Source organism: Pongo abelii, chromosome 2 (assembly GCF_028885655.2).
Source record: "Pongo abelii isolate AG06213 chromosome 2, NHGRI_mPonAbe1-v2.0_pri, whole genome shotgun sequence".
NCBI lineage: Eukaryota > Metazoa > Chordata > Mammalia > Primates > Hominidae > Pongo > Pongo abelii.
The window spans coordinates 150839864-150857808 of NC_085928.1; the positions used below are offsets into that span (position 1 = coordinate 150839864).

Below are 17945 nucleotides of genomic sequence, written 5' to 3' on the forward strand. Positions count from 1 at the left end.
AATTATCAATAATTTTCTTTAATAGTACAGAAACATATATCAGACCAGGCATGGTGGAGAGAAAGTTCCCTCCCGAGGACTTTGGGAGGCCGAGACAGGAAGAGTGCTTGAGGCCAGGGGTTCATGACCAGACAGACCCTGTCTGGGCAACATAGTGACCCTGTGACTACAAAAAAAATTTTTAAAGCCAGGCACGGTGGCACACGCCTGTAGTCCTAGTTACTTGGGAGACTGAGGCAGGAGGATTACTTCAGCCTGGGAGTTAGCAGTAATCATTCCACTGCACTCCAGCCTGGGTAACAGAGCAAGACTCTGTCTCTTAAAAAAAAAAAAAAAAAAGGTATTGTCATTAATTTTCCCTTTTCACTTTTCTCAGATTCAATATTATAGGTTGAAAATGTTAAGTGCAATTGTGATCTAACAATTCATTTATAGATGAGTTAAGCTTATATTTTTGAGGGGTTTTTAAATCCCATGGGAGAGGAATATAGCATTTGAACCTCAGGCTGTTGGAGATTTCAATACAAAGATGAAGTCTTGTTTTTGTAAGGTTATGTTTCTAGAGGTTTACTTCTGATTGTTTAATTCAGTTCCACATTGACTGAGTACTTGAGACCTACCAAGAATTCATTTACCCAATAAATATACCAGGCATGGTTTTGGCCTAAAGCTGCAGACAAAGTCCTTGCTTTCACCAAGCTTACACTCTAGGGGAGCAGGGGAGGCAGATAGTCAGCAATTCAATGAATAATTTTTTAATATATCAAGTGATAAAGAAAAATAGAGCAGAAAAAGAAGCTACAGTGGAGAGAGGGGGCTGCTATTTCATGCAGAAACCCGAATGAAGTGAGAGAGGGAGACGTGTGGCTATCTGGGATGTATAATCCCAGCACCAGCCTCCTTCTGGGGTTACACAAATAAATATGTCTGTGTCCTCAAGGTATGTACAGACTATGAAAGAACCCATGATAATCTGAACTCTCAGAATCAGAATGTTGTAGAAGGGGTAAGATTCAGAGTATGTTTAGAGTGAAGATATACAGATGGAGGGAAGGTCAATGGGAGGGCTTCAAGTTTAAGTGATGAGTAAGCAGGCAAGAAAGGAAGAAGCATTTCATAAAGGGAAAGCCAGCTAGGGTTGGCTCAAGGAATAGCTAGGAAAATGGGGTGACGATGGTATACATGGGCGAAGGGAACTGGGGGAGAACTTAAAGCAAAATGAATTATAGGCATAATACATGACAAATGAGGTAAGCCAGAGAGTGGACGAGAGGGATGGATGATCTTTGCCACAAAGCAGCTCTCTAGGCAGAGTAGAGAGTGAAGCCTGTATTTTCCCCAGATGAAGGAGTGGCCCCGCTGAGCTGGGCCACTACATGCTGCAGCCATAAAAGCCATATCTCTGATCACGACAAACTCACAGGCCGGTGAGCCCAGATATCAAGTATGCACAGACAAAGGAAATCTGAAGACACTCGACTGCAAAATTGAAGGTAACATAAGAACCCCCAAATAAGACTAAGCTGCCTTCAGTCTTAGTAGTACTAGTTTGCATGCCAAACAAATGAACAAACACACCAACAAACCCTGACCTCCCCTCCCCCCATCCCCAAACCTTGAAAAGTAGCAGAGTATGTGCAGACCGTGATGAAGGAGTTTCAGGGCGTAATGCACAGCAAAACTTCCTCCAGACAGACAAGAGTCCCTTTGTCCCAAATCCCTCAGTTCACCAGGGGTGTTTAGGCCCAGAGGCTCTCTCTTTTCTTCTCCCCATCAATCTCTCTGTCTCTGTCACCTTCACCATTTCTCTTCTACCGCCTCCTCTTTCTTTCTCTCCAAACCAAACCCTCAGACCTCAACCCAACCCTCTCTTCTTTCCATGAGTTCTGGCCCTTCCCCCTGAGGGTGATGCCCCTTTTTCATCTTTCCTCTTTTGCATCACTTACCCCACAACCTTCCTCCAACCCACACCTCTTAGAAAGTAGAGAAAAGTAAAGAATTCTAAAATTTCTCATTGAATGTCTTCACTCTTGTTACTAACCAAAAAGCAAAAGTTGACATTAGAACTCATGGAAGAAAATTGAGAATCAATTACCTACCAATACAATAGATATTTCAGTTTTCCAGAGGGAAAGGGTATTGGGAAGGGGAGAAGGGAGGAGAAGGAAAGAGAGAACAATGGCTCCACCACCGTTTGTATGTATGTGTGTTTCTCCCATGGATTATGGACCATGCCACACATTGCTGAAGCCTGTATCTTCCACAGCACCTTAGCAGGTAGAAATACTTGAATGAATGAGTGAATGAATAAATGGACACATGAGCATAGCAAATGAGGTACTGAGTGCAGTGAGATTGCTCCTAGCTGTCTGATGACAGTCCTGGTTCACTGTTACTCACCATAGATGGAGACAGCTTCTTGGAAGCTATCCTGGACTCCAGCAGTTACCTCCAGGAACACTCCAGTTGTTCCTCTGGCAAGTGTGGTCTTGCAGAACAACATGATCATCAGTTAACTGCTGCAGGAATTCATAAGCCACCTTATGAAGTCAACGCTTAGGTATCTGGTCTTATCCCAAATTTCTTCAACTCAGGCCCTCTTGGTTGGACTTGTTGATTTCATAAGTCAATAATCCCTTCACACTCTTACAAATAGTGTGGATTAAGTGGTATCAAGGTATAATCGCTTTCAAATTTCTGTGCACAATACACACAATGCTTGTATCTCAAAGTTAACTTTTAAAAAATACCATAAACGTTATTACAAGGAAATCATTACTAACCTACAAAACCCTTAACACTCAGTATATCCCACGTGAGCTGCCTGCTAATCCTCTTTAAACCCTGCTCTCAGCATGGAATTCCTGTGCTGAAAACCCAGCTGCCCAGTGTCTGAAAAACTCTATACAGCATTGAAAGCTGGTCCCACTTTCCAGGCCACACTCCATGCATTCCCCATTGCTTCCAACATGCTGCCTCGCAATCAGGTGGTGTCCATTCTCATCTCTGTCCCTTTGTCCAGCCAGCTTCTTCTTCCTTGGAGTTTCTCTCTCTTTCCCCTCCTCTCTCTCCCAGCTGACTGAAATCGAGAAATTGGATGGGCAAAAGTTTCCTCCTAGAAGCTCTCCTCCAGGGAGCCTTCCTGACTGGTCCAGTCCTTGTAGCTTTCTAGGCTCCCTACTTCCTCCCTTGCTCATGGTCAGCACAGCCCCACCGTGCACCTCGGGATTCATCGGCATATCTCTCCAGGCAGGCAGTACCTTCCTCCTGGAAGTACCCATAGCTTTTACTTCTCTCTGTCTCTCAGAATACTTAACACATTGCTTTTTGCATAATGGCTGTTACTGCAAAACTCTGATTGAGTCAAAGGAACTAAATCCATTTGTCTAAGGACTTGCAGTTCACCCTGTTTTTCCTCAGATGATGGGCACTGGGAGAATGATAGGTGTAACCAAGATGGAGGGTCTAGGCCTAATTCCAGGCCTCTTTCTCACGATACTTCTTGAAGATCCTGTTTTCATCTTATTTTTAGGATAGGTAGTGGAGCACATGGCAAGATCCTAAGAAGTCATGTTTCCACTAAATTAATATATGCACACATTGTTATAAACTAAGCTATACATGCTTAGTTTATATTCTCTTAGAATTTCTAAGAGGTGAAGATTACAATGAGAGGAAGGAGAGTTGAGGAAGCTCTGCTCAAAATACAAGCACTCCTCTCTTTCCAAGGAGGAATCTCATAGATTACATTATAGAGATAAATGTGGGTAACAGGTAAGAATGCTGTATAATAACAATACCCAGAGGCAAAGAATGTCACATTCCTGTATTTCTCTAAAATTAGATTAAACTTGGCTACAAGGTCCTTACTCTCCAAGGTTGGGAAATAGTCTAATATCTGATTACTGGGTCTTCCTGACCCCTCCATGGGCATGTACAGGAGCCCCAGGCTTTCACGTGCCCAGAGAAATGGGGATATCCTGATTCATAGACCATGGTGGTTGTCGTGGGAACCGCTACTCCTGCTACTCCATGTTCTAGCCTTTTCTGCTAGTTGGGCCCTCTAGGGGGCCATAGAAAGGCATCTTGGTGCTGTGCTTGTCTCCCCTGGCCACAGGTTATCCATGGAGAGCCCTACCCCGGCTCTCAAAGTCGGAGCGTACAGTGTGCAGCCTCCACAGGCTTTCCAGTAGCTCCCACCTGAGTTCACACAGCAGGGGTGGGATGTAGATCCCTGCCACCCTGGAAATCTCTAGCCCAAACACCCACCTCCCACACAGACTTCCCATCTTAGGGGGGTCACCAGTAGGGCTGGACCACCCTCTCCTCCTTTAGCCACAGCAACTGTCTCCACCATCCTGAATAATTCTTCTTAATCAGTCTGGATTTCAAACAAAGATCTGAGTGGAGGGGCTTTATCCTGGGAGCCCAAAAACTTCTCTGTTTTAGGCTCCAAAGCACAAAAGGCTATTTCTTTCCCCCTGAGGAATGAGAGCCAGCCCAAGACACAAAATTCAAAGCTAGGAAGAAATTCCCTTATCATGCTTTTTTGCTGGTAAGGCCGCAGCAGTAAAAAGGACACCAATTAACTTCTCTGCCACTCTCTGTTTCATGGGTGAACCCTCAGCCTATAGGTGTGTGTTTGTGTGTGTGTGGTGGAGTGGGGGTTGTGAGGCCAAGTGCATTAACAAAGGCGATGTGGAGCCCTGATGAAATCTCAAAGGGCAGCTCTGAAAGAGGAGCCATGGAAAGAAAGCATTAACTGTAGCAGGTGCTGCTGTGCCCTGGGACCATGGGAAATAAGGAAATGGCAATTTGTAAGGATTTCCTGCGCAGCAGTTGAACTAGGGCTGGTGTAAGGAATAGGACTGCTCACATAGTGGCCCAGGGGTGAGAAGACAGCTGGCTCTTCCCTCGCCCAGCCTTGCATCCTGGCATGGGTCTACACTTCAAGGGATGCCTTTTCTCACTCATACAAAAGTGTTACCGGGCTGCTGCGGCTCTGTTTAGGAAAGACAGTGGGATAAGAAAATATGCCAGGTTCAGGGGAAGCCTCGGTATTTGGTTGACCATGAAGACTGACACAATTCTGTACTACATCTAACCTTACATGAAAGCCTCACCAAGCATCAGGGAAACAAAAAGCATTGACACAACCAAATACCAATCAAGGGAAGCCAGGGATGGGGAAACCAAGGCAGAGCAGCATCTCGTCCCCCTCCCTGCTCTCCTCATCGAGTTGGTCGATTGGTCAAGTGCTCTGGCTGTATCAGTCCAGGCAAATACGGGGAATTCTTAAATTCTCATTTAAAGTGTTAGAGGAGGGCGTTTAAAGATGATTGTTCCTGCTAGGCTTCCTTATTTGATATTGCAAACAACTGGGAAATTATCTTAATAAGCGTATTCTATATAAGTGTCTTAGAATGGAGAAATTGGGAAAAAAAGATTTGAGATTTCCTTCATTAATCATCAAGAATGACTTTTTTTAAAAGCTCACTTGGGAACTATAAATGTAATATCTGTTAATTGCAGAAAATAATTAGATCACTACCAAATTGCTGTCTTCAAAATTATGTATAACATATGTTATAAATTATATAGAACCAATTTGTTTTCTCATTACTACTATTTGTGTTTGATCTTTTCTCCATACACTTGACCATTAGGCATATTCTTAATCTTTTCCATGTTTGCCAATGTGACAGGCAAATGGCCCTCCTTGTATTGGTCTCCATTTCCCTGACGCTAGTGATATTGAACATGTTTTATATACTATTTGTCATTGGTACTTTTTCTATGACTTCTTTTTTTTCTTTGCCCTCTTTCTTGTGTGTTGTTTGTTCAATTAGCACTGATATTCATCCTTTATTATTCTCCTGAAAATATTTTCTCAAAGTATGTCATTTGTCTTTCAACAATGTTTATGGTGTCTTTAGCCAAACAGGGTTTTTATGCAAAGAAATCTATCAATGACTTACTTTATGGTATTTGGGGTTTTGTGACTTATTCAGGAAGGCACCCTCCATTATAAAAATATTCTCTTTTATTTTTCCATTTGGTATTTTTGTCATCTTTTGTTTTTTGTTTTGTTTTGTTTGTTCGTTCGTTCGTTCGTTTGTTTCGAGATGAAGTCTCGCTCTGTGCCCAGGCTTGAGTGCAGTGGTGCAATCTCGGCTCACTGCAACCTCCGCTTCCCGGATTCAAGCGATTCTCCTGCCTCGGCCTCCTGAGTAGCTGGGACTACAGGCACCCGCCACCACGCCCTGCTAATTTTTGTCTTGAACTCCTGAGCTCAGGTGATCTGCCCACCTCAGCCTCCCAAAGTGCTGGGATTACAGCATGAACCACTGCACCTGGCTATTTTTGTGGTCTTTAAAAAAGTTTGTATCATCAACTTAGCTTTTATTTATTTGTTGTATAATGCAGAGGTAAGACCCTTAATTAACACCACCTAACCACATTTTATATGCATTGTAGAGAAAAAAGGAACCTAAGCTCTTTTATTCATCTGAGAGACCGTGGTGAGAACTCTGTGTGAGAGGAAAAGATGTTTCCCAATAAAGATCATACACTCTAGTGGGAAGGCTATTGTGGTAGCCACATAATCCAAGTTTTCTAAAGTAGTCCTGGTTTGTAATATTCTTTCTTACTGACACAGTATTAGCACCAACAGATTCAGAAACTGTGGTCATATAGCCAATCAGCCTGTGAAAGAGGACAAGGTAAGCACTACAGGAAGTCTGTTGAATTCTACTAATTCAGAGGTGCGAGGGGCATTTCTGCCTGGCTTTCCAGGCAGAAATATTAGGAAGAACATTTGAATTGAACCTCAAAGGCAAGTTAAATTTTGATAGACCAAGATGGTGGGAGGGATCCTGCCAGGCCCAGGGAACAAAGGAGCAAAGGCAGAGAAGCAGTGAAGCACAGGTTGTGTGTCTGGAAGCCTTGCAATCTGTCCAATTGTCTGCCATATAGGGAAGTCATGAGGATTTAAATTAGATGGTAGTTTGAGGCCAGAGGGTGGAAAACTCTGAAAGTCAAGGAAATGAATTTGTGCTTTATTTTCTAGATAATAGATCACCACTGAAATGTTCTTTTAAAAATGGCTTTATTATGATATGATTCACACATCATTCAATTCACCTATTTAAAGTGTAAAATTCACCTTTTTAAACTATAATTCAAAATTTTTTAGTATAGTCACAGACAAATGCAACCATCAACACAGTCACTTTTAGAAAATTTTCATCACTTCAAAAAGAAACCTTGTACCCTTTGGCAGTCACCTCCCTAAGCCCCTATCTCCAACCCAGCCCTAAGCAACCACTAATCTATTTTCTGCCCCTATAGATTTCCCTGTTCTGGACATTTTATATGCATGAAAACATAGAATTTGTGGTCTTTTGTCAGTGGCTTCTTTGATTTGGCACAATACTACCACTAAAGGCTTGAACTACAGAATTCTCTAACCAAACTGGCTCTTTGGAGAGAAGGGACTGGATTCAGGATGGTGAATGGGGGCTGGGAGACCAAGGAGAGCCATTAGGAGGCCAGTGAGTAGCTGTTATGTGGTCACATGAGTGCTCAGTAAGGAAGATTCTGACTGCAAGTAAGGAACACTGAACTACAAATGGCGTAAATGACAAAGACATATGATCTTACTAACAGGAAATCTGGAAGTAGGTGGTTCTTGAGTTGGCCCATGACTTACCAGTGTTGCCAAGGACCCAGCTCTTCCACTTTTCTCTCCATTGTCTTAATGTACTGGTTTTTACACTCTGACCTTCCCCCTCATTGTTGGAAGATGCTGCTGCTCTTCAAGGAATCACCTCTTCATACAATTGCCTTCAGAAACCTGAATCTCTGGCTTTTAAGGAAAGAAAGTTTTCCCAGTGCCCTACCCAAGAAACTTCCCTTCATGTGCCATTGGCCAGGATCATCCCACACATCCATGCCTTAGTTGTGAGGTAGGCTGAGCATGTGCCTATCTGCCATTGTCAGCCCCTACGGTGGGTGGTGAGCTCTGCCCAGCAAGAAGGAAGGGAGAGGTGGTGGCAATTGTGTAGGCTAACAACAGTGTTTGCCACAAGAGACAAAGAAGATCCAGGATAGTAGAGCATTCTTAGTCCAGCAAAGGACAGTATTTTTTGAAGATAAGAATGTGGTCAAATGGCACAGTGAAGATAAGAAAAACAGTAATCAATAAAAAGATAATGGGGCCAGGTGCAGGGGCTCATGCCTGTAATCCCAGCACTTTGGGAGGCCAACGCAGGAGGATCACTTGAGCCCAGGAGTTCGAGACTGGCCTGGGCAACACAGCAAGACCTCATCTCTACAAAAAGTTAAAAAATTAGCCAGGCATAGTGGTGCATGCCTGTGGTTCCAGCTACTCAGGAGGCTGAGGTGGGAGGATTGCTTGAGCTCAGAAGGTTGAAGTTGGAGTGAGCCATGGTCACACCACTGCACTCCAGCCTGGGCAACAGAGCAAGACCCTGTCTCATAAACAAAAACAACAAAATTTTTTTGAGTTGTCTCAGTTTTTCTTATAAATTTGTCATAAGATGACGTTTTAAAACCTCATATTCAATAGAAAACCAACAGTGCTTCCTACAAAGTGCCCATAATAATAAATACAAAAAGAACAAAAGAATCTTACTAATCTCTAGTTAGACAGCATAGCCTACAGAAGATTCTAATCCTGAACCAAGCTCTCTACAAAAGGGTGAGATCCCCAAGTGTCAAAGAGGCATTAAAGACACGCACCACACGATTCAGTATCCTCTAATGTCTGTCATAGACCATCTTAGCTCTGTGACCCCACAGTGCTAAGCATCCTAAGCTTCTGGGAACATGCGGGAGATCCTTATCTTTGATCTGAAGAGGTACTCTGTTTATTAAATATGAAAAATTATAATTTGTGCTGTTGACTGTAACTCCTGTATGACAAGCAAAGTCAAAATAATCCCCTGTGTGCCTTGATGCTTGTTTCAGCGTGTGCCTGGAGAGAGGGATGAATGTCTTAAGCTTTGCTATCAGAAATTGCCATTTTTGTACATCAAAAAGGGTCTACAATTGTCATTTCTAATACAGTTTGGCCTAATCAACCACCAAGGATGTTAACATTGATTCTGGGGAGGCATGAGGGGATGGAAAATCTTTTAATCATATTTTATTATGTTATTCTTATTTATGAGCATGTATTATTTTTGAATCATTAACAATTCTAATTTTTAAAAAAGTAAGGAACAAAAAGAGAGTGCTTAGTCTGAGCTGTCAAAAGCTGTGAATAAGCTGTAAGTCCCTGGGCAGGTCCCGTCATTTTTCTAGTCTAGGATTTCTTCACCTCGGCACTATTGACTTACTGGACCAGATAGTTGTGTTGGGGTGGGGGGCTGTCCTGTGTATTGTAGGATGTTTGGCAGCATCCCTGGCTTCTACCCACTGTTGACAGTATTACCCCCCAAAATGACAATAAAAAACTCTCCAGATGTTGCCAAACGTTTTCCAGGGGGCAAACGCACCCCTGGTTGAGAACCACTGCTCTTGTCCTCAATTTCTCATCAATAAAAGGAAGCACAGAACCAAGTGCTTTAAGCTCGCCTAAAGCACCAAATTCTCTGACTCTGTCAATGTCAAATCTGTAAATGTGTTTTCCAGAAGCTATTTTCCTCCAGAGCCACTAGAGGGGACACTCTGCTACACAAAGGACAAAAACAGAGCACTCAGGGAACTTTGTTTTCCTCTCCTCTTGACTTTGTTTCTGTTTCTGACTGCCCCAGCCTTAAATAAATAGTCTTTGATGTTGAGTGTGATAACCCCTCACCATGAAGCATGAAGAGTTGTTTGTCTTGTGCCTGGTGCCATAAAAGTCAGTGTTTTTAGATATGGCGGGGAGGGGAGAGCAAAATGTTCTCTGCTTTTCAAACATTCTTTGTAAGGTAGTCAGATGAATCATGCCTCTAAAAAAAGATATGCATTTCCATAAGCGGAGCCTGCAGGACAACCAGGCTGGGAGGTGGAAAATCGAGTTCTCTTCCTGGTCCTGCCACTTCTGGGCTGTGTGACGTTGGCCAAATTTCTTGACTTCTCTGGTTTTATATAGATAACAGAACTGAGGAAGCTGAGGCTGAGAAGTTAAGGTCACACAGTATGTTAAGTGGTCAAGCAAGGACTTGCGTCTGACCCATCAACTTCATAGAATAGTTGTGAAAACCAAATGAGATGGAGAACGTGAAAGAGTCTTGAAAAATAGAAAACCCCACACAAGTTCAAGGTGTGAATGTGTAGATATTGTGGGAATGAGAGAAGGGGATGGCTATGGGGTGGCATGAGGGAGCAGGGTAGGTCCACACAGCAAACAGAAGTTACTCCTTCTCCAAGTGTTGTAAATTACAGGAAAGAGCCTCAGTGCCCCCAAATACTTCACTACTGATGGAGCTTCATCCCTAGGGCTTAAGGTCTCCATCCCTATAAAAGTGGACAGATCACTAAGAGGAGTTTACTTTATGCTCTGATGAGTTGTTTATACACCTTAGCGAAAGTGAGGGATTTTTAAACATTTTTTTTCAAACCCTGAACCACAATAGAAAATATGTTTCACAGAGAGACCCAGCTCACATACATATTATAAAATCGAAATGAAAGTGTTAGTTATAATGTACTTGGATCTCTTCTATTGTTTTATTTTATTCTATCACTTGAAACCCATGCTGACCCACCAAATAATGAGTCCTGACCTGCGCTTGAAGGTATTATACTAGAAGGTTTTGTGGAGGGGAAAGAGTATAGGGTCCTGGAGCTGGTCTAGGGAGGAAACAGATGTGTCCTCCAAACAATACGCAAAGAGCCCTAAAGATGAACTTTTTACAAGTTTTATAGTTTTCCAAGGGCTGATTCTCTGAGGCGTGATTCAGGAGGAAGAAAAGAGAACAATAATTCCAAATTTGAATTCCCAAAATTCACCCGAATGAGTGAGGATGGGCCATTGGGTAGCAACCTCTGGACTGGATTCTCAGAGGTTATGATCTAAACCCCCCACATCATTAACATAAAATACAGATAACATAAAATATAGATAGCATAAAATAACCACCAGCACAAAAAACATTTTTAATCCAACATTTATTGAGCCATTATTATATATCAGACATTGCACTAAGCACTTTACATGAATGATAGGACATAAATTAAGTTTAAGTGTTCCCTGATTTTCTTCTCTTCCTGCCCACTAACAAGAGTTCTGGCTTTGTCTGTCCAATTTCTTTTTCTGCCCCATCAGAAGAAGAACTGGACAGAAGCAGAAGGACCAGAGGAATGCTGATTAGGACTGGAGAAAAAGATTTTAGGGAGTTTGGGAGAAAGGGACGCAGAAGCTATGGGGTGTAAGGGCCTTGGATAGGAGGGGAAAAGGATGCTGAGGGGAATTGAAGGGGCTCTTTGTGATGTTTGAGAAATGCAAGTATTAATATGAGTTAATTAGAAATTACTTTTGGTGACTAGACTGGGTTTCTTGGGCTGCAACCCTGCCCCCCACCCCAAGACTGCACCCTGTAGGTCATGGTCTGAATAGGGTTACATATGCATTATCTTATTTAATCTGCATAACAAACCCATGAGGTGGTATTAGTATTTCCTTTTTCTCAGACAAAGAAAAAGAACTTGATACAGTCTAAGTAACCTTACATTACATGCAGCTAATAAATAGTGAAACCAGGACTGGGACTTAAGACTTTTGATCATGAAAGCACAAGCTCTTAAGTCCATGAGCATAGATGATTCCCAGTATAAATAATACCAGTTAATAAAATACTCGAGAATAAATTTAACAAAAGAATTGCAAGACTTGTACACTGAAAACAACAAAACATTGCTGAAATAAATCAAAGATCTAAATAAATGAGAAGGCTTCCTAGGTTTATGAATCAGATGACTGAATATTGCTAATATGGGATTACTCCCAAAATTGATCTGCAGGTACCATTTAACATCTATCAAAACCCCAGCTGTATTTTTTGCAGAAATTGAGAAGCTGATCCTAAAAATCATATGGCAGTGCAAGGGATCCAGAATAGCCAAACAATTTTGAAAAAGAACGAAGTTGGTGGACTCACACTACCTAATTTCCAAACATAACATGAAGCTATAGTAATCAAAACAGTGTGGTACTGGCATAACAATAGATATCTAAATCAATGGAATAGAATTAAGAGTCCAGGAATAAATATTAATATTTATGGTCAGTTGATTTTTGACAAAGGGGCCAAGACAATTCAATAGAGGGAAGAATAAATAAACTCTTTATTTTAGAATAGTTTTTTAAATAAACTCTTTATTTTAGAATAGTTTTATATGTACAGAATTGTTGTAAGAATAATCTTTTCAACAAATAGTTATGGGACAACCAGATAGCCACATGAAAAGAATGAATGTGGATCCGTATCTCACACCATAAGCAAAATTAACTTAAAGTGTATCATAGATCTAAATGTAAGAACTAAAACTATAAAACTCTCAGAGGAAAACTCAGGTGTAAATCTTCATGACCTTGGGTTAGATAATGTTTTCTCAAATATGATGCCAAAAGTACAAGTGATGAAAGAGAAGATTGATAAGTTGGACTTTATCAAAATTAAAAACTTTTATGCTTCAAATAACACCAACCAGAAAAGAAATGACAACCATAGACAGGGAGATAATATTGTAAAATATATATCTGATAAGGGACTTGTGTCTGGGGTATATAAAGAATCCCTAAAACTCAAAAATTAAAAAAAAAAAAAATTAGGCCGAGCGTGGTGGCTCACGCCTGTAATCCCAACACTTTGGGAGGCTGAGGCAGGTGGATCACCTGGAGTCAGGAGTTCGAGACCAGTTGGACTTCATCAAAATTAAAAACTTTTATGCTTCAAATACCACCAACCAGAAATGAAATGACAACCATAGACAGGGAGATAATATTGTAAAATATATCTGATAAGGGACTTGTGTCTGGGATATATAAAGAATCCCTAAAACTGAAAAATTAAAAAAAAAAAATTTTAGTCCAGGTGGCTCACGCCTGTAATCCCAGCACTTTGGGAGGCTGAGGCAGGCAGATCACCTGAGGTTGGGAGTTCAAGACCAGCCTGACCAACTAGAGAAACTCCATCTCTACTAAAAATACAAAATTAGCCAGGCATGGTGGCACATGCCTGTAATCCCAGCTACTCGGGAGGCTGAGGCAGGCGAATTGCTTGAACCCGGGAGGTGGAAGTTGTGGTGAGCTGACATTGTGCCATTGCACTACAGCCAAGGGAATGAGAGGGAAACTCCATCTAAAACAAAAAAAAAGAAAAGAAAGAAAAAATAAATGCCCAATTTGAAAGATAAAGGATTTGAATAGACAGTTCTCCAAAGAAGATATACAAGTGACCAATAAGCTCCTGAAAACACACTCAACATCATTAGTCGTTTGTTAAATGCAGTTCAAAATCACAATAAGATATCACATTGTACCCACTAGGATGGCTATAATAAAAAAGACAGGCAATAACAGCGTTGGTGAGGATGTGGGGAAATCAGAACCCTCATAAATTGCTAGTGAGAATGTAAAATGATGCAGCACTTTGGAAAACAGTTTGATAGTTTCTCACAATGTTAAACATAGTACGATATCACTCAGCAATCCCACTCTTTTGTGTCTACCCAAGAGACATGAATGCATGTCCACAAAAAAAAAAAACTTGCACATGAATGTTCATAGCAACATTATTCATAACAGCCAAAAAGTGAAAACAACTGAAGTGTTCATCAACTGAGATTTGGATAAACAAGATGTTGTATACCCACACAGTGGAATATTATTTGGGCATAAAAAGGAATGAAGTACTAAAATATTCTATGCCTTAGTTCATTCGCTGTTGCTTAAACAGAACACTTGAAACTGGGTAATTTATAAAGAAAAGAAATTCACTTCTTACAGTTATGAACGCTGAGAAGTCCAAAGTCTAGGGATCACATCTGGTGAGGACCTTCTTGCTTGTGCGGACTCTCTGCCAAGTCCCAAGGTGACACAGGACATTACATGGCAAGGTGGCTGAGAGTGCTAGCTCAGGTCCCTCTTCCTCTTCTTATAAAGCCACAAGTCTCTCTCTTGTGATAACCCATTAATCCATTAACCAATTAATCCATTAATCCATGAGTGGATTAACCACCTCTGAAAGACCCCACCTCTCAGTACTGCCATATTGGAGATTAAATTTCAACATGAGTTTTGGAGAGGACAAATATTTGAACCATATATTGTACGATTCCATTTGTGGAAAATGTCCAGAAGAGGAAAATCTATAGAGACGGAAACTAGATGAGTGGTCATCTAGGGCTGGTAGGTGGGGACAAATGAAGAATGATACCTAATAAGCACAGTGTTTTTTGGGGTGGTGACAAAAAGTGTTAAAAAAAAGATTACAAATTACATAATTCTGTAAATACACTAAAACCCATTGAATTGTACACTTTAAGTGAGTGAACTTTATGGTATGTAACTTATACCTTAATAATTTTTTTTAAAGAGAGGGAATGAAATGAGAGAAATCTAAGTCAACAAGTATAGACAAGTCTTCCAAGGAATTCCTTGCATTCATAAAGGTTTGGTTTTAATTACCAGCATTTAACTGCATTTGTTGTAGCAAAGGAGGAGGATGCTCCACTTCATGTAGAGACTAGGGAAGTGCTATTGTACTTACTTCTCTGTATCTCCAAGTGGATATTTTTCCCAGTTCTCTGATTTTATTTTCACTGTCAGTATCAACCCCAGAGCATATAACCCAAGAATCTGTGTCTCACTTAAGCTTACTGATCATTTCTGCTTCTTTTCTTTATTTTTCTGTTCACATTATCCTGATAGGATGCAGGGTGAAGAAATAATCAGCCTCTGTTAATCTTACTAGAGAAATAAATACCTGTGTATATGAAGCAAGCAAGGCCACTGAGTCTTTGGGGAAACAGAGCAGGGAGGTGCCCAGAGGCATTTTCTGCAGAGAAGGAAGAAAAGAATAAACAAGTCTTCTGCCAAAAATGCCTGGAACTTAAAGCGATTTCCTCAGCCCAAGATCAGGCTGTGTGCAGACACTGACAGTGAACCTGATCAGTTGCTGCTGCTCCCTTGATTAAAAGCATGTGGCTTTCTCTCTTGTGAAATTCACCTCTATAAATTCCACCTGCCTAGGGATTCAAACTACATGGAACAAGTGCAATTCCTCAGAGTGGCAAATGGCAGAGCTCCCAGGAACAAGGTAGAACTACACAATGTCCCAGGCATCAGAGGCATAGATTGCCTGAGCAAGGGAGAGTGGTCTCTGTGACCTGACACTCCACCCACAGTGGGAAGGAAAGCTGTGGGTGTGTTATCGAGGAGGCCTCCACAAGGGGCTGGAAATTCCTGGTTTTGTCTTCCTCTTGGAATGAGACATTTACTCTAAGAGAATCATGGAAAAGTACAAACCACAGAATCATAAACCACAGAGGGAGAAGCTACCTCGTAGGTCATTCTTATGCTGGGCCCAGATACCCTGATAAGCAGATGTTCTCTTCTCGCCACCCCTCCTCGTCTTTGCTTGCTCACAGCCATTGCCAGGACTCTTCCTCAGGCCCAGAAAGGCAGCTGATTCCTGGTAGGAGGGCGCTAAGAGCAGAGAGTAACTACCATTGTCAGGTCCAGATCTGTTCCCAATCCCTTCTCACTCCTCCTGCACTCTAAAACCACACCACAGTTCCAACTCTTTTTCTGAGTCTGGAGTCTTTGAGAGTGCCGTCATGTCCTTCTTCCTGTAGCCTTCTTGTCCACCCCAGATGGACTGACCCTCCCACCTACATCATTGAGGCCAGAAGGCAACAAAGACAAGCATGGACTCTGGCTCCCACCGAGGTACTCTGTCCCCCATGGCTCTCGCATTATGCATCTACACATGCCACAGGCTTGCGTCCATCCGACCTCCCTAGTTTCTCATCTGCATTTGAACCTGATGACTGACTCGCCCTCCTGGCCACGCTGAGTAAGCCACCCACTTGCCAAACCTCAGACCTGGTGTTGACGCAGTAAGAAGGCATGAGGCCCATGTTGCCAGAACATTCCTAATTGTTTCACTGTTTCCTTGTAGGATGTGGTTTCAAGTCCCATCTTTATCTTTGTCTCCTTTCTCCTGGCCAGGGTGCCCTTGGTCAATATTCCTTCATTCACTCCAGCCACTCAGCACCGTGATTAAGAAAACAGGATGTGAGATTAGATGATCCAGGCTCTGCCATGAACTAACTAGCTGTGAGGCTTTAGAGGAGTGTCTTAACCTCTCTGAGCATCCATTTCCTCCTCTATAGCATTAGGAATAGTAATAGTACCTACCTCACAGCTTTTTTGTTGTGATAATACCAATAAATGAATAATCTTCATAAAGCACAGAGGCTTGAATGTTCACTCTAAGTATTTAATATGTGTCCTCTACTATTTTATTTTACAATTATCATTCCTTAATTCATCATATAATTACCAAGCCTCATGCCAGGCACTGAGATATAAATATCCCCTTTAAAGAGTGGTCATGTCTTAAATCCAGGAAGAGCTAGTTCATGTTGGCACCCAGGGTAGGGAGCGAAGCCCAGGGCCACAGCACAGAGGCAGAGGAGAATAGACACTGACCACCAGGAGCTGCCCGGGGATGGTGACAAAAGTGCTTTCCACCTTTCCACATCTCTTTCAATACCACTGCAACTCCTTGAGTAAGGTGGGCACCCCACAGAAGAAGGGGGATGGCAGAGGGGCAGTGAGAGGTCCCCAGGGAAACACCCTCTTCTTCTTCCCTGCTTCTCTGACAGAGCACGGCCATGCCTCTGCCATGCAGGAGGGTGATGTCCTTTGGGGAGGCCTTGTTGAATCTGTCCGGGGCTGTTCCGGAAGTAGGAAGGGCGGCTGGGGGTGGGGAGACGGCAGGAATGTTCTCCTGGCCTGCTGGTCTGTGCCGGCGAGTGTGCTGAGAGGAGGGCCTCTGGACATCAAAGGTTCCTTTTGTCCCCTTCCGAGTGGCAGGGCAGCCCGGCCCGGGCTGCTGGCGATGACTCAGGCCTGGCCCTGACGTCACCCACACCCGGCCACTGGCCTCCCTCTGAAGCCAGGAAACTAGTTGGGGAGTGGCACTCGCAGCTGCAGCAAATCTCAAACTAAAGAGGCAACGGCCTTTCTCTTCCTCTCCATCTCCCTATAGCACACCTTTTATTTCTTTTCTTCTTTTTTTTAAGCCTCACGAAAGATTTTACTTGTAGATCAACTTTCAAAATGTAGGAAGTCAGAATGGGTGACATCATCAGAAAAATATGTGGAGCTGATCACCACAAGAAGTGAAGAACCCAGAGCACGAAAGCGGTTGTGACTCCTGGGCCCAGGGAGTTGACAGCGTCTGGGCTTCAGAGGAGCCAGCGCCTCCGAGTAAGTGAAGGCCCACTTTTGGCCCCCCCTCACTCAGCGCCCTTCACCGTAGGGCGCCATCTTGTTCCCTGACGCCTACAGCTTGCCAAGCCCCAGCGCAGAGTTGGGAGTAGGGACTGCATTTGGGAGACCCTCTAAATACGGCCCCAAAGGGATCTGATATCTCTCTTCTCCACAAGATCAGAAAAGAATGCAAACAAAACAAAACAAAACAAAAAAATACCAAGACGGAAACCCTGGGGAGAATGGCCCAACTGATGCCTTTCCCTGTCAACCCTCTTGTTTTGCCTCCTCTTCCTCCCCTCACCTGAGTACTCCGTTTCAGACTGTCAGAATGTTTGTTCAGAGTTCTGGATTGTTTGCTTCCTAGATCTTATACTGAGCAATCAGACATAAAAATAAACCCTGTTCTAGGCAAATACGTGTCCTGTGCCATCAAATGGTATTTTCACACTTAACTTGGTAAAATATGACAGCTCTGGTAAAAAGATGT

At 42.5% G+C, this 17945-nt stretch overlaps 1 protein-coding gene across 17 annotated transcripts in view; it reads left to right on the forward strand.

Annotated features, from left to right (window-relative positions):
- The first annotated feature begins 17221 nt into the window (after window positions 1–17221).
- The window catches only part of ZBTB38 (zinc finger and BTB domain containing 38), a 79955-nt gene continuing 79231 nt past the window's right edge, over window positions 17222–17945 (forward strand). For all 17 annotated transcript variants that reach the window (XM_054552728.2, XM_054552731.2, XM_024244303.3 and 14 more), the window contains exon 1: window positions 17222–17452. The gene's annotated coding sequence lies outside the window, so the exon portion shown is untranslated. The remainder of the gene's footprint in view (window positions 17453–17945) is intronic.